At 40.8% G+C, this 21,021-nt stretch overlaps 1 protein-coding gene and 1 long non-coding RNA gene across 3 annotated transcripts in view; one reads left to right on the forward strand and one right to left on the reverse strand.

The window, feature by feature from the left end:
• The window catches only part of NEBL (nebulette), a 347,130-nt gene that overhangs the window by 61,433 nt on the left and 264,676 nt on the right, over window positions 1-21,021 (forward strand). The gene's annotated exons all lie outside the window — the stretch shown is intronic.
• On the reverse strand, window positions 1,001-17,671 carry LOC135364497 (uncharacterized). The gene is made up of 3 exons (XR_010411690.1): window positions 17,536-17,671; window positions 12,535-12,696; window positions 1,001-1,211 (listed from the first exon to the last, which is right to left on the reverse strand). It is a non-coding gene; the product is annotated as an uncharacterized LOC135364497 (long non-coding RNA).

Here is a 21,021-nt window from a genome sequence, read left to right on the forward strand (position 1 = left end):
TTTCTTTCTTTCTTTCTTTCTTTCTTTCTTTCTTTCTTTCTTTCTTCTTTTGCCAAATAGGTCTCCTCTGGGTCATCAAGGTACACATAGCCAGGTGAAAAGAGATCAAATCTTAAAGAATCTTCATTTGCTTGTGTTAAAGCGAAAAATGGACTGACTTGATTTTAAATAAATAGAAAGGCTCTTAAAAAATTCTCCCCAATTTTTTCTTCCTCTTGGAGGGTGCACAAGAAGTTGAGAGAAAAAAAAATATAACAAATTGAAAAAAAGCAATCCGTATTCTTGCTTATCCTCTTGTCATAAACTTTTTCCACATCAGAAAGAATATAGTGTTAGTCCACTTTAGACCCTGTCCATATGGGCTAGTTACCGCAAGTTTCAGAAAGACTTTGTTGTAACATAATTTCACCAGTTGCTTGGCATGGGTCCCTGATAGACAGGCCAGGAAAACCGGTAACAGAAGCTGGTGAAAAGGCAGAGGCTTTTAATGTCTTATTCAATTCACTCTTCATAAGAGGTATCAGATGTGAAGGAGCCTGGAACAGTTCCCAGTTTTGATGAAAGTAAAGAGAGTCAAAATAGAAAAAGAGTGAAAAAGTGCTTTGAAGAACTGGAACTATTTGTATTAGTCAGGCATGCTGGGTATTGAAAGAACTAGCAAGTGCCACTGTGGTGGCGAGTCATTATTGTTATTATTTTTTAATTATGGAGATAAAGAGAAGTCCCTCAGAATTAAAATATGTTAAGTATTGTGACTAGTTTAAAAATGCCCAGCCAAAATAGATTGACCATGGAAATTATAGACAAGTCAGACTAACATCAAATACATGAAGAGAGATCAGAAAAAAAATCATCAAATAATTTATTATTATTTTTAGATAAATCTAGTAACCAACTGGGTTTTGCATAAACTAAATGGCATTAGGCTAATCTCTCTTCTATATATAGGAGACGACAGGTAAATAATGGAACAACAATAGTTGTGTTCATCTTAACTTTAATAAGCTGGTACTTTCTCTTGACTCCAGTAATGGTATATGCATGAATGTCACATCCATAGAGCATTTAGCATTGTTCACACCGTCATTGAAGGGATATTTAGGCATGATAGCACATAGTGACTGCTTCTGCTTATTGTATCTGTGGGTAACTCGATTAAGAATTAGAGAACATGACGCCAGTGTTGCAGATTTCACAGAGTTGCCGATTCTCTGTAAAATATGAAAGAATTCAAACTGACCTTAACAAATTGGAAAAATGACATGCTATAGAATTAAATTAATTTTGGATAAAACATGAGTAGCAAATACAAGTTGAAGAAAAATTACCCTATAGTAGCAATTTAAGCATGACATACTAGGAATGTCAGTTGGAGATATGGAGAACATGATTGAATTTTGGGAAAAATTTTAGAGGAAAATAAACTAATTGGATAAGGAAGTGAGGTGTTTATGTTTTGTACTGACACTTTGTGTTTTATAGGCTATTAGTTTCCTACTCTATATCTTTGTAGTAGAAGGAACATAAAATCTAGCTAAGATCCTTAATTATTTTTTCTTTCATTTATTAAAATGTCACAGCCACATTAAACACTGTCAGTATTTTTTTGAGGAAAATGAGGATCTAAGTTCAAATATCCCAACAGGAAAAGTTATAACTGAGACAGTCATTGTGAAGTACTACCTTGTTTTCTTGCTTCCAGTCCGGGGCTATTTTACTAAGCCTGGAGAGAATGGAGGCTGGGGCCAAGGCAGGAGTGGTAGGAAAGGAGATAGATGGGCAAATCTGAGATAGATTCAGGAAGTAGAGGTGACCTTGGAGTGTGGAGGAGAGGAAGTTTCAAGCCTAAGTTCTAGTTGGGGTGACTGGTTGGGTGGAGGTGGGACACTGGGGAGGAAATAGTAATTCTCTTTTGTGGGGGTAGGTGATGAACTTGGTTTTGGTTATGTTGATTCTGAAGTGTCCACAGGCCATCTGAGTGGATCTCTTCACTAGCCAGTGGATATGTATATCTGAAGTTCAGTAAAGAAATATATTTAGAGTGAACAGCAGGTAATGAACAGCAGGGACCAGCATCCATGAGCTGTGTGTTAATTCTGAGCCAGGTGGGAAATGGCTGATGACAAATCTGGGTGGGGACAGGGAAGCAGCTCAACTTTCTAATTCCTAAAAGCTGGCTTTTGGCCCCAGGCGACTTAGTGTAACACAGGTCTGTGAGGTGGACTAAAAACAAAGGACTAAAATAAGAATGTCAAGTGTGACTAATTTGATCATTATAAAAATATATGCTTGTAATGAAGGGGAAAAAGCAGAGGTGAGAATGCATATGTACTTGTGATTTAGAAGATAGACCTTATCTTTGTTTATAGCAGCAAGAATCTGTGTTTGCACTTGTACCAGGCAGAGATTCTGGGGCTGATACTGCTTTGTGGAGACCGTGGCTCTCGAACAACTGAAGTACCATCTTGTTCTGACTGGACAGGAATTCCTACTCGGCTGGACTCACCAGTGGCCATGTGACTGGCCTCAGCAGTGAAATGAGGGGAGAGGTGATGTGTGTCACTTCTGGGCAAAAGTTTTATGAGCCGGTATGTGGTGCTCTACAACTCTTTCCTTCTGCCTGGAGGCTGACAATATTGAGCTCGAAAGTTTGGTCCCAGGGTGAGTGTAGAATGTAATTCATGATGGACGTGTAGCATGAGTGAGGGGGAAAAAAAAAAAAAGCAACACAGTCAGTGGGAGACATTGATAGTTGTGAATTGTTTATTTCCACAGCATCATTAAGCCCATCCTGATTACTATACAATCTCTACATACAGTGACTAGTTTAAGGATGTTTCCTCTTTTGCAAATGGTCAGATTTAGTCCAGAAATTTAGTAGCCTATTTCAGAATGTACCAAGGGCCATTTAATTCATTTTAAGCTTCCAATTTCTAAGTGAAATTTCTTTTTCTTCTAAGGAGGGATTATGGCAAATCATATCTAAGATGCTTAATTATTATAAAATCTCAATTATGTGGAGGTCAGGACTGCAAACTAGGGCAGAGAACCGGGAGGAAATTTCTAAGACCTTAAACAACTCAAGTATGTAGTTGTCACACGTTCCAAATGCCAGAGCCCCAAGACATTATTACTTTATAGGCACCAATTCAGAAATTATTTAGTTTTAGTTGCACAGGATTAACAAGCTTAGTTATCACATTCCTCTGCCCTTAGCTGATTAAAGGCTACCAATTAAGAGAGGGGCATTGTGAGCACTATTAGAAGCAGTTATACTAAAAACTGGGGGAAGAGAAAGTCTGAAAAAAAGAGGAGAAACAGAAACCTAAGAAGTAGCTTCAGAATTCCTAAGTTCCTGCCATGGGGATGCTTTTGGGATTGTAGCAGGCAGTCCTGTACATTATCAGTAGCCAGAGGGGTGCGGTGATATTTTATAAAATGAGGATGAACCCCATCATCAGGAAAAAAAAAGTTTAACTATGTGTTATACCCTAACAAGGCAGGGTCCTCTTACAAAGTTAACCATAAAAAGGACATGAGGTAAAAAAGTAGTAAGCTCTAGTTTTCAGAAAACTCATTCACTTAGTCAGTCAACAAACGTTTATTGTTGACTACAATAGAAATTGCTAGTCTTTGGGGACACAAGGAGAGGTTAACTGTCTCTGTCCTCTAGGGGTTCACAGAGATAGAAAAATAAATGTATGCAACACCGTGTCCTGCGTTTTATTGGAGGTGGGCACAAAGTGTGATGAAGCCGGGAAGAGAGAGGCAGGAAAATTTTTGTTGAGGGAGGATGGGTGGTGCCTTAAGAAAGATCCCATGGAAAAGTAGTGGTTCTCCTGGGTCAGATCAACCAGATGGCTGGAATCAGTATTGCGGAAGGGGAGGAGGGAGGCCATTCCAAACAGAGAAGAGACAGCAAGGACAAGTGCCAAGGCATGGAAGCCTGTGGTGTGTTTGTGGGTGAGGGAAGGGCACGTGGTTCCAGAGGGAGATGAGATTGGCTGGGGAGGCGGGGCTTGCCAGGAGGGCCTAGTGGTGGCAGATATATGACATGTGACTGGACTAGAGCAAACTGGTATCTATTCTTGGGTTTTCGTTTCATCAAAAGTCTGATTTCTAATTCACGTCTTCAGAGGCAAAATTCTCTAGGTCATTCTTTGGTCGTAAGTGTTTTAAAGAATACCTTTTTTTGGGCGCCTGGGTGGCTCAGTTGGTTAGGCGACTGCCTTTGGCTCAGGTCATGATCTTGGAGTCCCGGGATCGAGTCCCACATCGGGCTCCCTGCTCAGCAGGGAGTCTGCTTCTCCCTCTGACCCTCCTCCCTCTCATGCTCTCTGTCTCTCATTCTCTCTCTCGCAAATAAATAAAATCTTAAAAAAGAAAAAAGAATACCTTTTTTATGTTTGAGAGGAAACAGATGAGGAGCATTGATAACCTTATGGCAAGAGCATCATCCTGTTTTAGTTAAGGGGTCTTAATGCCATCGATAGAAAATTAGAAATCTATTATGTCATTGATTTCTTCTTGCACAAACTGTGCAGTTTTACATAAACTAACATTTACTGTGGAGTGTTTCTAAACACAAATACGAAAGAGCTCTCTTTTGTATTGGCCTGAATGATAAACAACACAGAATTGAACCTTTAAATTCCTGTGAAAATTATGATGGAGCACAACCAACAGTTAATGTCAGGTTTCTTTTGTTTGCTTTCGGTATCAGTGCACCAATAGAATACTAAATTCTGCTGGGCGGAAATATATTTGTGGATTACTTCAGAATACAATTTATCGAGGAAATATTGCGAAGGTAAGGCAAAGTACAGGTGTAGCCATTTCAGAAGATCCTAAATGAAAAAGTGCAGATTTCCTTTTAAAAATCCCCCAAAGTATCAAAAGTAGTTTTTACTTTTATTCATGATTATTTGAGTGACTTGTTTACCCCACAGAGTAAGATGGCAGTGAGGAAGAATATTTTTGCCTCCTTTCATCCTGTTGCTTTGAGGTTCATTCATATATTTATATAAAACATACTTATATAAATATATATGTATTAATATATATACATATAAATGAACCTCAGGGCAACAGGAGAAATATATATACGTATTTCATATATATATATTCATATTAGAATAAAATTTTACTTTAAGAAATGTAAACTTTTTTATGTTTCTGGAGAAAAATCATTTTAATGTATTAACTGAACAAGCATTTACCTGTTTGTCATTTTAAAATGTAGTAACTGAAAATGCACTCTTGTGAAAATTCGATGCTTCTAAAGCAATGAGAAGAAAATCGATGCGACTTAATAATATCCCTGAGGTACACTCTACCTTTGGAAGAAATAAAACATTTCAAGAATTGTGTGTGATGTAGCATACAAAGTAAAACGGGCCCTAACATGAAAATCAAGCAGTTTTAGAGGGCGATTCTTTCCAATCTGTGGTCATTTGTCTTCCAAGAGTTCATGGTATTGGTTCATGGCTAGGAAGAAGCTGTTTAGGCACAGCGAGTGTGACAAGCAGCAACACCGCCTTGGGATAGAGGCGATCAGATTGGCATAACCCTTTCACATTTTTCTGCACTAATCCACCGGTCTCTTTTCTAAAAAGCATTCATGTGCGACAGGGCTAGCCATGCATAAACTCCCCACCAGCTTCCTAATGAGTTGACCAGGAACCATGACCAGGCCAGGTGGTAAAGTCACGTCAAGGCTTGGCAGCAAGCAGACTTGCTCTGTGCTGGTGTGCGTGAACCCTGTGCTTATTTAACAGGACAGAAAAGGCAACATTACTTCACTCATTCAGCATTTCTTGGAAGTCTCTCCCGAATGAGGCGCTGGGACTTTGTAGTGAGACTCTTCTCTGTGTAGTCTCATTTTTCACACAGAGCCTTGAGTTACAACGTGCTCTTTTTATACCTGCTGTAAGCATGCGGTCATGTTTATGGAGTGTCCGCTCAGCAGTTTGCCATGGGGGAGAAAGGGAGTTTAGGTCTTGCCCATATAGCAGTGTATCTTCAAGTGTCATGGAGGAGATGCGTGGGATACACATAAGGCGATGATGTATACAACTACATTCAGCACTCAGACCATAAATGCATACACTGTATAGACTTGGCCATTTGTGGTTAAATTAAAGGGGCAGAGAAATGTAAGGATGACTCAAGGCCATTGCTCTGGACTTGAGGATTTTCTTTTCTGGCTTCACCAGTCCGGAGCCTCTGTGGCTGATTTACCCATCCAGCAGTTGGTTAGGGCCTGGAAACCAGAGCACGCTTCCTAAACATGAGGGACCTGGTGCCAGAAATTTAGGTTACTAATTTATACCCGAGACTACCTTTTTACAAGATGGTAATTGTATTAGTCATAACTCTTCGGGGACAAGCGAGAGAAACCCAGTCACTAGTAGCCTCAGTAAGAAAGAGAATGCTGGCTCTGGAAGGGCACCAGATCTGTTGGAGTGGTAGGAAGAGCTAAGCGACCACAGTGCAGAGAGAGACCATCTTTTTTCTAGCATTGCATGCATATGTCAGGAAGAATTCAGATTGGCTGTTTTGGGTCTCAGGTACCCAGTAGGACTACTTACTATGGGGAGGGGTGTGAGTTGCTGTAGGGGGGGGGGTGGTGGGGGGGAAGAGGTGGGATCCATTCCCAGAGAAGGGGCTGGGAAACTTCCAGGATAAACACGGATAGCTACACAGTTCCTTTTAGTGCCCCATTGGTGAAACCAATTTCAATAGATTATTGCTTATCCTGGAGTCACGCTATATTGCCCCTCGACTGCCCTGAGAGGCCCCCCTAACTTACTCTGTATTCTTATACCCTAAAGAATCCTTAAAGCTTTTATACTTGAAGGGGCTTGATGGCCTCTGGTAAGTGTAAATGCTTCTTCTCATTACTGTGGTCCATGGTCTATGAAGCAGTCAATAAGAAAACATCCCTTCTGCATTTCCCATAATTTTCCCTTTTTAGATAAATGTATTTTCTTTTCTTTTCTTTTTTTTTTTTTTAAGATTTTATTTATTTGCGAGAGAGAGAATGAGAGACAGAGAGCCTGAGAGGGAGGAGGGTCAGAGGGAGAAGCAGACTCCCTGCCGAGCAGGGAGCCTGATGCGGAACTCGATCCCGGGACTCCAGGATCATGACCTGAGCCGAAGGCAGTCGCTTAACCAACTGAGCCACCCAGGCGCCCAGATAAATGTATTTTCAAGATCTTAGTGATTGGTGCAGTATTTTTTCCCTCCTGTGCAAGTTCACCAGTATAGGATCAGGCTGGCAGTGGCGTGGGGTGAGGGAATGGCCTGTTGCAGAGTCAGGCTATTTATTCTATTTTTTACACAATATTTAAAAAATCTTTTTTTGGGGGGGAATTTCAAACTTATAAAATTTTAAGGTACAGTATAATGAACGTTTCTTTTGAGTGTCCGTTGCCCACATGATGCTTCATCACCACCAAATATCTTAGTGTGGATTTCTTACAAACAAGGGCATTCTCCTGTAGTCACAGGACAACCACCAAAATCTGGAAATGATATTGATTTATCACTGTCATCTAACCCCCAGGCCCCACTCAAGTTTTGCCAGTTGTTCCAATAACATCCTCTGTAACAGAAGCATCTAGGCTAATACCCTGGGTTGCATTTACTTGTCATGTTTCTTCAGCTTCCTTCCACCGGGAACAAGTCCTTAGTCCCTTGGTCTTTCATGACACTTTTGAAGGTCAGTTAATGTTCCTCAATTTGAGTTTGGCTGAGGTTCCTCCGTGATTATATTCAGGTTAGGCATTGTTGGCACGGATTTCATGGACACGGTTCTGTATTCTTTTCATTGCACCCTACCAGGTGACACATATTTTGTCCCATTACTAATGATGTTCACTTTGATCACTTGATTAAGATCGTGTCTGTCAGGTGTCTCCATTATAAAATCACTTTGTTTCTCTTCGTAATTAATACAAATTTTGTTGAGAGTCCTTTGAGACTAGATCTACATTTTTGTCCTCGTTAAACTTTTAATTTTTTCCTTTATTTATTTTTTATCAGTATGGACTCATGATTTCTTATTTCACTCAGTGGGTTATAATCCATCACTTTCGTTGTTTATTTTGATCCTTCAATTGTCCCATGCCTGGCTAGTGTGAACTCCTATCAGCAAGTTTCTGTGTCCTTTTGACATGATTCTGTCATTCGGGCACCTCCTCACTTTTGGGCACATTAAGATGTTCCAGGCTCATCCGATATTTTCCCTGTTAATTCCTGGAATCAACCATGTCTCCAAGGATCCCTGGTTCCTTTTAGTGAAGACTGGGGGTTAGAAGTGGAGCATTAGGGCATCATGCATGCTTATTGCTATTGGGGTGTTGCTGCTTCTGGGCACCTCTCAGTTGTCAGAGCTAGGAAATATATGTGTTCGTATGCGTGTTAAATATCATTAATTTCTACATCTATGAGTTCATACCAATACCTTCCATTCTAATTTTTTTTTTTTCCTTTTCCCTACTTGTAACTCCCTTTTCTGACAGTGAGAAACCTGGGTCCTGTCATCTTCACTGTATTTATTTATTTATTTGACCAACAAGCACCCCCTGCCATCCCAGTATGTTAAAGTTGGCTGCCACTGCTGCTGGCTTCCTCCCCCGCGCCCCCTCCCCACCCCCCAGGAAGCTCCCGTGCCAAGCCCTATAGTGCTTTACCTCCTTTAATGGTGGCTGCATCAGTTTTAGGCCAGCATAGGAAATATAAGGGGAAGATTTCTTATCATCTGGTATCATAACCCATGACTGCGGTTTCATTGGGATTGGTAAACTCTAAAGTAATACCTAGATCAAATTGTAAAAGTAACATGTACCAGGATGTAACTATCTGGACAAGCCTCCTCTGTGGGAGTAGCACTGTTGGGAGGTTACATACTCATGCCACTGGGGTTGCTGCTGCTCGCTCAGCTTTGGAACAGCTCCTTCTGGAACTGCTTTGATAACTGCCTTATGAGCCAAACCAGAAACTCAGCCTTACGTGGTCCAACATGAGAGCAAGGAGAGCTGCTTAGATATCTGGAAAGATTGTATCATTTTTACTACAATTACTTGGTTACATGCTTTTCTTCCTTCTAGACTGTGAGCCCCTTAAGAGCTGAGGCTAACTCCATATGGTGGAGTGTCCAGGGCAATATCTGTTGCATAATTCAATGAATGAATTTTATTTTTGATTCAAACCATTTTCTCCGGCTTATATGCCAGATTTAGTTCCAAATGACTGAGCTGTTTCCCAAAATGAAAACCACCCTCAAAGGATGAATATTTACCACAATTGAAAAAATCAAAAGTATTATGTCTTAGGCATTGGAGGCAATATCAAAAGAGGAGTTTTCACAGAGTTTCCCCAGCAGTCTCAAGAATATGTATCTAACATGCCAAAGTGTCTATTTAGAAGGTGCTGACATTCTTTTATTGTATATGTGAGTCGTGGTGTTTGTTAAAAGATCCACATCATTACATTATAGTCAGTTATATTTTATATGTATCATAAACTAAATGCTGATATTAAGAACACAGCCACCAGAAATATCTCAAAATATCTGTTTTATACTTCACTGATGATGATTTATGATCTGAGCTAGCTGAGACACCATAGAGAGCTATTCTCACCACTAAAGAATGTGTAATAAGTGTTTTTCAAAGCAATACATAACGATTATTGATGTAAAATGTTCCTATTCTGCCCCCTCCGGGGGGTTCTATATTGTCATTGTTCAAGGCTTCTGCCATGTCCCTCATTATACAGAAAGAGAAAGATCAACGTAGAACAGAGACAGAGCCACCCTGAGGGATGTACAGAACAGAACAATGATCACGTATGTACAGTGTATATTGTTTCCTCCAAATGTTTGTGTAACTGAAATCTTTTAAAAATTAACAACCTTGGAAATCTTAAGGGAAGAAAACAAAGTTGGACAGAGGAAGGGATGTGCAGCCCAAAAATGTGTGTGTATGTGTTCGTGCAGTGGATGGGCAGCAGGTGAGGGAAGACAACAAGAGCCATAGACTTTGAGAGGCAGGCTGCCCCACTTCGCTCCTTAGACTTGCGTTAGTGCTTGTTGGGCCTTTGTGTGTACTGACACTGGGAGCCTTCCGATAGTCCCCGTCAGGTCAAGGCAGGGTGGTGTTGGGGCTTGGAGAAGAGCCTGAGGTTCCAGGCCTCCACTGGAATTCTTGTGTGCCTGCCCTTGTGCAAGTTTCTTAAGGAAGCTCACGCAAATGTGTTGAAAGGTTTAAACTAAAGCTCTCGCCAGATAAATGATGTAAAGGAAAGTCTATCAAGGGGTTGTTGACCCTGCATTTTATCTTGTGTTTTTAAGAATCTCAAGATGGTGGTATTGCTTCCAAGTCACCAATTCATTTTCTTCCCCAGTCTCTGCCTCGTTGGCCTAGGGTGGCACACAGGAGTTCCCGGACAGCCGCGCCCCATGGGAGACTGGTTGGCATTAATAGGGCAGGGGTCCCAGAGGCAGGCTGAGATAGGCACCTTGAAGAAGAGGTTGGATTTCTGTATTTGGAGAAATATCCAAAGGAAGGTTCTAAGTGGACGGCATGTACTATGACTTTACCATTTAGGTTTGGGGGTATCAGGCTATGGACATTCTGATGTTTCTATTAAGGCTGTCAGGGCTTAATGAAGTTCCTCTTGGAGCCAGAACCACACATGCTCCTGATGGTTGCATCAATTGATTTACCCACCCCGGGATCCAGGAGCAAACTGGAATCAACAGTGCCACCAAGTGGCAACAGGCTAATCAGCAAGCGGAAACACTGACGGCAACTTCTTCCAGGGCTTTCTTTGCCCAAAGTGTCTGGGTCTTTTTCTCTCTCTAGAAATATGATCAAGTCTATTTTCCTTTGATGGATATAGCAAGGATGTTCTGGGAAATGAACCTTTATCTGGCATGTTGCAAAGGTTGGATAGATGACTCTTCTTTATTCAGCCATCAAAACCACTGACGGCTTGCCCAACTGAGCACGTCATGGAAGTGATACCTCAGAGTAGGTATGTACAGGCCATTTGTGAAAACAGAAGTATGGGGATGTGTGTGTTGGGATCTGAGAAGTATTTCAAGGTGTACTGACCAGGGATGAAGGTCCAGGATGATAAATACTAGAAGCAATTTAAAATACTACAGATAAAACAAATGTCTATATTTGGGAAAGGAAAATATTTCTATTATTACAGTCCATCATCTTTTCATTTTTTAATTTAAAAGGATTGGTTTTTCCTATTGGGAAAGTGTTCAGAAGTGTAATTTGGAAGATCGTTTTAAAAACAATACATTTTACATGCAAATAAATACTTTGTAAGTAACACAAAATGTTAAGATTCTAAAGATGCACAGAAACCTACTTCATTCTTGTCCATTCTTCTATCATGAAGACAAGAGTGTATTTCTGTTTATGCTGAGGTGTTCATTTTTAGATCTAATTTTAGATCTGAAATGTGAGATAAGCTTCTAGCTTTGATTGTTGCTTTCCCCTAACTTTTTTCTTTCCCGTAGAACGCATTCCCTCCATCCACCTTCCCCTCTACTCCCTACAAAACCTGGTTCTCAGAATAGTGCCAGTGTCGAGAGCCCGAGTTCTAGAGCCAGTCCCTCAGTGTCTTTTTTATGACCCTGACTCTGCAGTATCCATTTTACTTGACATTTTAGCTGTTTATAATATTGCTTTTTCCAAGAGCTAAAGCACTTTCTTGTGGTCATTAATGGTGTTGGGAAGCCCATAGCTTGGGCTGCTAAGTGGTCTATCAGTCGTATTGTGCCTAAGAGACATTAACCCCAGAGGAGAGAGAGTTCCTCCTACTTTCGGGGTTTGTGGATGGGAGGGACCAGTGCTAGGAGACTTATGAATGAGATGGAAGTGTGGCACAGAAAAAGAGGAAAGGTCTGAAGGTCAAAGGGAAGCAACTGATCATCAGCTGAATTCTAACCATGAAAATGGCAGTGGTTTTATTTTTACTGTCAAAAGCAATTTAAAGCTTACCTTACTCTGCAGCAAACATGAGGGGAATGAGTGAAGGAAAAAACTTTATTTCTCCCCTTCCCACTTTTTAAAAAAAAGGTAGATGCATGATTTTTTAGTACTGTTCAGAACCAGAAGCAAGATAGACTAACAACTTAATTATAAAATTAGTATTATAATGAAGAGCATTTTTGAACTGGGGTGGCTAGGATTTTAATATGTCATTTTTTGGTGGTAAAATGTACATAACATAAAAGTTACCATTTTGACCATCTTTAGAAGTTCTGTGGCATTAAGCTCCCATTTTTGTACAACTATCACCACCATCCATCCATCTCTAGAACTTTTTCACCTTCTAAAGTGAAATTCTCTTCCTATTAAATACTAACTCCCCATTCCCCCTTCCTCCTAGCCACCGGCAATCACCATCCTGCTGTCTGTTTCTATGAATTTGACCACTTTAGGTACCTCATGTACAGGGAATCATACAATATTTGTCCTTATCTGACTGGCTCAATTCACTTACCACAGTGACATCAAGATTCGTCTATGTTGTAGCGTGTGTCAGAATTCCCTTCTTTTTAGGATCAGGACTATTCCATTGGATGTGGACACCACATTTTGTTTGTGCATTCATCCATTGATAGACACTTGGGGTCTTTCCACCTTTTGGCTCTTGTGAATAATGCTGTTGGGAACATGAATGTGCAAATATCTGTTGGAGTCCCTGCTTTCAGTTCTTTTAGGTATATCCCCTGAAGTGGCAATGCTAGGTCATATGGTGATTCTATGTTTCCTTCTTTGAGAAGCTCTATACTCTTTTACAAGTGGCTGCCTCACTTTGCATTCCCACTGGCACTACACAAGGGCTCCAGTTTCTCTACATCCTTGCCAATACTTGGTATTATTATTTTTTATAATAGCTACCCTAATATGGCAGAAGTGTCATCTTGTGGTTTTGGCTTGCATTTTTCTAATAACTGGTGATGCTGAGCCCCTTTTCATGCGCCTTTTGGCCATTTGTAGACTTTTTTGTTTTTTTGGACACCTGCCCGTTCAGTCCTTCGCTTATTTTTAAATTGGGTTGTTTGTTATTTTGTTGTTGAGTTGTAGAAATTCTTTGTATATTCTGGATATTAATCCCTTGTCCGATAAATGATTTACAAATATTTCCTAAGGGTAGCTATATTTAAGGGAACTAATTATTTAGGTGGATGATGCCCTAGGCTGGGAAGATCTACCATCCTGTGATGTGACTTAAAAGCTACTGAAGCTAAGATTTGATGAAAATGAAGGGCACCCTATGGCCAGGCAGTCCTTGCTGCAGAGAAGCTTTCACTCTTGGGCAAAGACATCGTGTTTCTAGTAGGATTGGGTTCGCCACAGTAAAGCAACTTCTACCAGCTCTTCTGAGTGTGACAGCTTGGTTATGTGACATCACTGCCATTGGGTGTGACATCACGGATTGCAAATGTTAACTGTGGGAGACCCAGGTAACCAAGTAATGGTAGAGCTGTTCTTGGGTCTTTCTGTGTCAGGGGACCAAAGAAGAAAAACAAGCTCTCCGTTCCAGCTCTCCTGTTAGATCAGCTAGTGACACAACCCATCAGTCTCCAGCCACGTTGAAGAGATGAAGAAACTGGTGGGGTGTTTAAGAGGTGGTTTTTCCTTGGCATTTATATGAGTATTTGTTGCCAGGTCGCTTTGTGGATTTGTCATTCAAAATGCCATCACTCTATTTCGACAGTGGGCAGTGGGTATGCCACTCTTATTTCAGAGCAGAGGAACATTTCTTTCATCCTATTTCCTTCTTTTTGGGGGAGGGTTATATTCGTTAAAGAAATTAAATGGGTAAATGAGAAGCAACATTTTACTAGGGAGGCACTAATAAGAGAGATTCTCAATTAACAACATTCTCTGTGCAGAGGACGGTATCAGTGTCTGGGAGGAATCCCATAGAAACCAATGGCAGGGTTTCTGCCTGCAATGAGCCATCAGCCTCATTGGGCCTACATCTAAAAAGATGTACAGATGCATGGAGCAGGCATATTTATAAGTACTAGCAGACCTGGTTCAAATAACAAATGTTGGCTAATTGAATTTAAACAAAAAAAAAAAAGGAAGGAAAAAAATCATAAATGTTTGTGCTAAAGGATGTGGATCATATGGTCCTTAGGCCTGGGTGTGGGGAGAAACCATGAAAAGGCAAGGATTTTGAGCATAGTTTTGAAAGAAGCGAATAACATGGATTGGCATAAAAACAAAATTGTCATTGTAGTGGGCCTTTTATAGCATTCTCATCTCTTTTCCTCCTTGCTATGTATAACAATATTCATGGAAATCCATTAGGTACAAGGATTTGTTTGACTTCAGGTAGGGGGATAATAGGGGAAAGAAAGTAGTAAAATTATTGAATATAATGAATGAAGGCCTTTGTCCAGGGTTAGGGAATGCATAACTTCTTTGGAGGTCATAATGGGCCTTTCCAAACTCTGGCCCCTCTTCGTGGAGGTCACACAGCATGTGCCTCTTCGTCCCAGCCTCTGTCCCAGCACGAAGTCGGCCCTGGTGGAGTCTGTGTCGTGGAGCAGTAGTTGCTTCTCTCTTGACTCATTTTCGTTGTGACTAGAGTAGAGTTGACCTGACAGCCAAGTCCCGAGATGCCTGTGGGGGCTGGCCTGGAACCACCTTGGCATGCCCTTCCGTCCCTTGTCTTCCCTGTTATGGCAGCCAAAGCCCTACGGTCTGCCTTTCCCCTGTCCTGCACCTGTTTCAGAGGATTTGTCATTGGCTTCTGATAAAAGTGGCACCTCTAGCATAGAGGGTAGAATAGTGACCCCCAAAAGATATGTCTACCGAGAACCTCAGGGTGTGACCCTCTTTGTAATAATGGTCCTGGCAGATGTAATTAAAGTACAGTTCTCTGGGTAAGAGAATCCTAGGTTGGGTAGGCCCTCAATCCAATGATAAGTGTCCTTATAAGAGAAAGAAGAAGAAAGGACACACCGAGACTAAGATTCGGGGGCGGGGGGCATGGAACCAATCCTCTCTCAGAACCTCCTGAAAGAACCAGCCCTGCTGGAATCTTGATTTCAAACTTCGGGCCTCTAGAATTGTCAGAGAATTGTCAGGACCCCTGTAGGAAACCAATCGATCTGGTTTGCCTGACACATCAGCTAAATGGTAATTCAGTGAACAGAAGGACAAGTAAAGTTTTAGGATGGGAAGAATCCTGGAGACACCTGGGTCAGGCATTTTCAGCCCTGGTTGCACATTGGGATCACCTGGAGAACTTTTTAAAAGGATAGGATGCTTTTTAGAGAGGGTCTCTGGAAGCGAGGTTAAGGGATGAAGCATTGTCCTAGGCTATTTTAATGCATAGGCTGGGTTCAGAACCAGCTGCCCCATTTTACAGATGTAGGAGCTGAGACTTGGCAAACCTGCCCTGTGGACCAAGAGAAAGCTTTAAAAATCCTTCTGTGGAGCATGAGAAGGGGAAAAAACTTGCTGAAGGACGGAGGAGGGTGTTTGTAAAACAAAAAGGGAAGCAAGGGAAAGAAATGAATGAATTTATCTCATTCTTGGGTTTTGTAGGTGCTAGAAAGAACTTGTCTGCTAATATTTTTTGGTCACCCCCCAACCCTGTTTTTAAAGAGCATTTGTTCACATAATACAAATATTTTCCTTCTTGGACATGCCTGCCAAGAATACATTAAAATATGTATGAATTTTATTACCACCACAAATGAAGATTCTCAGTTTTTTTTGTTCCCTTAAGAAATCCGAATAGTCTAGATTTCCGTTATGGCAAAGGAGGTGAATAATTGTGTTTGAAGTATTATGCTAAGTGTTTTAGTAAATAACACCAAAGATTTAATGTTCAGAGTAATTGTTTAAAAAAAAAAAAAGAGTGTCTGTTGAAACAGGACCTGGGTTTCAGGGATGTGGTATTAAATCTAATCACCCTACTTAGGTTATCCCTCCTTTGGAGACTCATAAAGATAAGGGCAACAGGATAATTGGGATATTATGTACTCTTTAAAACAGCATGATTTAGTCCAAGTAGGAATTGCTGGGGCTCTAAATTAATCCCCTGGGGAATAAATGAAAAATATATATGCGATATATTATGGAGGTATATATTTTGGTGCTTTGATATCGTGGAGTGTCTCCCATTAATCTGTCATTAATTTTAACCAGGGCAATCTGACGGTGATTAAAGCATATCTAGATAATCAGAAGCTAAAGAAGCCCACCGAGAGATTTACTTAAATGATCTAATCAGCTTTTCTTTTCATAGAAGACACAAAACTGAGGTCCTGACAACTCGAGGGCATTAACAATCCCAGGGCACTTTTCATAAAAGTCCGGGTATTTAGCCCCAGTGTCCTGGCCAAATTCCAACTCCAGTAATGCCATTTTGCCTCCCGAAAGTCCCCCTGCAGCTACCAGTGGCTACAGTATTATTCTTCCTTCCTGTCCCAAAGTGTGAGGCTTTGTGAGGAGGTGGCACTGTGCACCACAAATCCGATGCTTCATTTCTATTCCGAGTGCCTGCATTTTGGCTAAGCTGCCGCAAGTACGTGGTAGCGGATATTTACATGACTTCCATTTTAAGGGGGGAAATTGCAGAAGATTTATTCTTTTGGAGAACTTGTCTTCGTCTTTGGTAAAAAATGATATTGTGATTAATACTGTTAGATAAAATTAGATCACCGTCAGCTATGAATACTGGTGTGTACATTTTTATTTCTTTGTATCTTATTTTGTTCTGTGGGTTAGATACAATTATGGTGACTCTGTGAGATTTCTGTTCTTGCACTGGCCCATGCCAGGTTGTATTAAAATTTGTAACAGGAACTATTTCTTAGTTTGTTAAGGAAATGTAAATAAAGACTTAAAAGTGCTGCAAAATGCGTAAGATTTAAGTGTGGAATGATGAGATTCGGGATGCACAGGTGAATAGGCCTAAGGTTCATTGAGAAAAATCCTGATTTGGGGAGCAGAGAGATGTATTCTTTTTTGGTCTGGCTAGTGGTTTCATAATCGTACAACGGAACAGCTTGATAAGGTATTTCTGGAGTCCTATTTTTTGAAACGGTCTCTGTTCCCTCAGAGACGTGATTTCCAGCTGATGGGCAGGAATGCAATGCGGGGGGGCGGGGGGAGGACTTGGTTGCTTTTCATGAACAGGACTGCTCATGGCACCTCTAGGTGACTCCGTGTCTCCTCTCTCTAGGAGGATTGGAAGAAACCAAGAGAGAACTTCTGGAGGGACTGGGGGAAACCAAGGCAGAAAACTGGTAGAAAAGGGTGTATAGTCATGACAAAAAAAAAAAAGATGAGAAAGTTCAAAGGGTCCTAGGGGGATAACCTAAATATTTCAGATTTTAAAGGTTGAAATTTGCAGCGAATTAGATCATCAGCCAGCATCTAGACCTTCAAGCCCCCTTTCTCGTGATTTCCTTTTTTGACATTAGCCAGGACTTTTTGGTTGCAAATAGAGCAACTGAACACGAACTCTTACCTCTGTGAGGACGCCCCAGCTTGCTGAACTGACGGTGCCAGGGTTATCACGTGTCAGCCCTTCACCCTCCGTCTTTTCCAGGTAGCCTCTGTCCCTTGTCGGTGGTAAGATGGCTTCTTTTCAGCTTTAGGCTTACATCCTAGCCAGCTCAGCAGAAAGAACTTTCCTCCCCCAGCAGTTTGAATGAAAGCTCCAAGATTATTTGGCTGGGTCTGATTTCAGTCACATGCCCATCTCTCCCGCCAGGAGGATGACTCACACGGAAGGGGTAGGGGTGAGATGAGCCGACCAGCGGGACTGGGTGCATTCCAAAAGCAGAGGGCAAGCGGATGCTACCGAGTGGAGGAATACGGACACTGAGCACCGAAACGCAAACGTCTGTCTCTGACATGTAAATTACAATGCATTTATTGGACAGGGCTGATCTACACTTGTTTTAATTTTGTAAAAGGGTTCAACACATTTGACTGTGTGCAGGTAAAATGTAGAATCATGGAGCTGGCCTCCCAGTCCCTTTCCCACCGAGTAGAGAGAAGTTCCCAATTTCAGTGTCCAAGCCAAGCAGTCTTTCAGGTTCTACTTGAATTGTTCCAGGGATATTGTGTTTATTACTCCATAAAACAGTGTATTTCATTAAAATATGAATTTATGCTAGTGGTTGTTAACCCAGTTTTTGTGCTAACGGTTCCCCTTGACTCTGTGCTGATGGTCCCTTTTCTGCGCTTTGGAGTTATATGGAGTAAATTTAATCTTTCCAAGCCATGGTCTCTCAGCTCTTTCAAATTTCATTTTGTTTCTTGGCTACACGCACCTATTTCTCTTTATTGTTCCCAACTCCTCCCCCTCCCTCTTTCTGCTCTTTTTCTTAATATAAAGAAAGCTTATAGGTGCTCATTATCAAAGGGAGCTCTGTCTCTCCAATTTCATGACAGTTGTTAGGTAATTCATTTTTAAAAGTTTCTCAAGTTTCTTTATGAATTACAGGTTGGGGCTCAATGTAAAGAATTTATCATGAAAGTAAAATTTAAAAATAGCACTCTCAAAACACTTATGTACCCAATTTTAAAAATAAAGACAAATGATTTCAGAAACATAGACTGTTCAAGTTTGCATGTGTGTGTTCTAAGTATTCTATAAGACGGAACAAATGGGGCATGATGAAGATAATTCTGGGGTGTCCTTAGGTAACCCATGAATAGAAATATTCAGCTAAACTGTTAAAGAGCAATGATTTTGTAGATCAGAATTTATTTATTTATCTATCTATTTATTTATTTATTAAAGATTTTATTTATTTATTTGACACAGAGAGAGAGGCAGGAGAGAGGGAACACAAGCATGGGGAGTGGGAGAGGGAGAAGCAGGCTTCCCGCTGAGCAGGGAGCCAGATGCGGGGCTCAATCCCAGGACCCTGAGATCATGACCTGAGCCGAAGGCGGACGCTTAACGACTGACCCACCAAGGCGCCCCTGTAGATCAGAATTTAGATGCTAATGCAATGAGCTCCTAAGAAAGGATGTCACATTGTTCTCTGTGTTGTGATGTTTTTAGCATGGTAAGTCCAAGCAGAGACTATTAAAATCTTGGCCTTTCAAAGGAAATTCAGAGGCTTAGTTTCCACTCCTTTATTAATAATTCCCTGCTTGCATTAGCCATTTACGTTTCTGGATCAATGTCATTTTCCTTTAGCCAAATATCTTAGACATTATTTGTTAGAGATGGTGAATATCATTCCATTTCCTGATTTTTCTATTTTAAATCAGATCTCTTTAATCACTAAATTTTGCTGTAATTCTTAACTTTTAGTTTACAGGCACTAACATGAATACAATTTATCAGCAATGGATTTCTACCATCTTTATAGGAAATAACAAATATATCCATTTATTTAGGTGATTTTTACTGTTTTCACAGAAAGTTCACAAGTAACTAGTTCACATATATGTCTGGTCCGTAAGAGTACGTGGAAAAGGAAATTTGGCGTCGTCAAGACGCTTCTTACATGATGGGAAGAAGAGACCGAGTGGACTTGAACAGAGCTATCCAAGCCTGTGAGGATAGGAGGGAGGGACCCATGTCTTAGGAAGACTACATGCATTCTCTCCTCTTTTCCACAGAGCTGAATGCTGATGTGGAAAGATTGATGGACCCCGAGTTGGCAGAACTATTAGTCTAAGAAGAGGATGAATTGAGGGTGAAGATGTGGGAGGAGAGAGAGGAAAGCTAGCCCATAACTCCGTGTAATAGAGGTGTGCAGCTGCCGACGGTGAGACCAGAAGAGCTACTTGTCACATGCAATTGCGACTGAAACCCATCACCCTGCCTTTGTTAATGTTTGGGCCCGGTGCAATTTCTTTTCCAGTGACTGTTCCAGGAATAATGTGCCAGATGGAGTGCAAGTGTTCCTGGGTCGGGTGATACGCTATTACTAGTCCCATCTGCTCGCTGCCCCTGGGGCTTTTCAGCTGCAGATTAAAGACTAATACTAAGTGACAGACACCAAATGGGCAATCCTCATACATAGTAGGTGCTCAATAAATGCCACTGGATTTGAGTGAAGCCACAAGAGGTGGATGGGGCAGCTTTTGCAGCAAGAAACATGGGTTAAGACATTAACGTGTTTTAGAACAGTTTCTACCTACAATTCAGAAGGAAACAGTTCCTTCCTTCCCGCTGTTCTTTCTTCGCAAACAAGTATTTTTTGAGAACTTCTAAGCACTCAGTTCATTTTAGGTACTGTGTGAGGAAAACAACCGTGTAAGCCTTGTTTTTCATGAAGTTGAGGCCGGGTACCTAATTTTTTGCCCCCAACACTTGCTTTTTTCCCTTTTATCATCTCAAATCCTCCCAAATTATTGTCAGATTTGAAGAAAACAAAACAACACTTTTATGCACTCATGCGTTAAACAGAAAACTGGGGTCAATTTCATAATTTAAATACAAGAGAAACTTACAAGAGTTCAGTGTTTCTCTGTAAGGAAAGCATATGCTGTGGGTCAGATTTTTCTCTTCACTGAAAGGGCGTTTTCTTCCTGTTCCTTAAATCCACTTCCATGTTTGTGACGGATCTTTTTCCAGGGCCATCAAGAAAAGAAAAACAAGAAACAAAACCTTTTGATGCAATAAAAAGTCACAATGACTCATTATTGGGTAGACTCAGATATATAGGTGTTACAAGTATTACCTATACTAAGTATTTATCCCAACATAAGTTCCTACTGTCACTTACAAAGCCTCTTGTCCCCTTCATTTCTAACCCCTTTTGCCTACCTCATTCTCAAAGGTTTTTTTTTTTTTCTGCTTGCATACACTGCTTAATTTCCTTTTCCAGGTTACTTTTTTTTTTTTTTTCTTTTTAAATCTGTCTACATCTCTATGGCATCTATCACCATGGCACCCAGTTTAAGAGTATCTGGGTCAATTATCCTATCTTTAAGACACAATGGGTTGGTTTGTCAGAACAGAATTTATATTGCATTTCCAATT

This window comes from Mirounga angustirostris, unplaced genomic scaffold (assembly GCF_029215605.1).
Source record: "Mirounga angustirostris isolate CCGP_5_RB_7025 unplaced genomic scaffold, mMirAng1.0.hap1 SCAF_5, whole genome shotgun sequence".
NCBI classification, from domain to species: Eukaryota; Metazoa; Chordata; class Mammalia; order Carnivora; family Phocidae; genus Mirounga; species Mirounga angustirostris.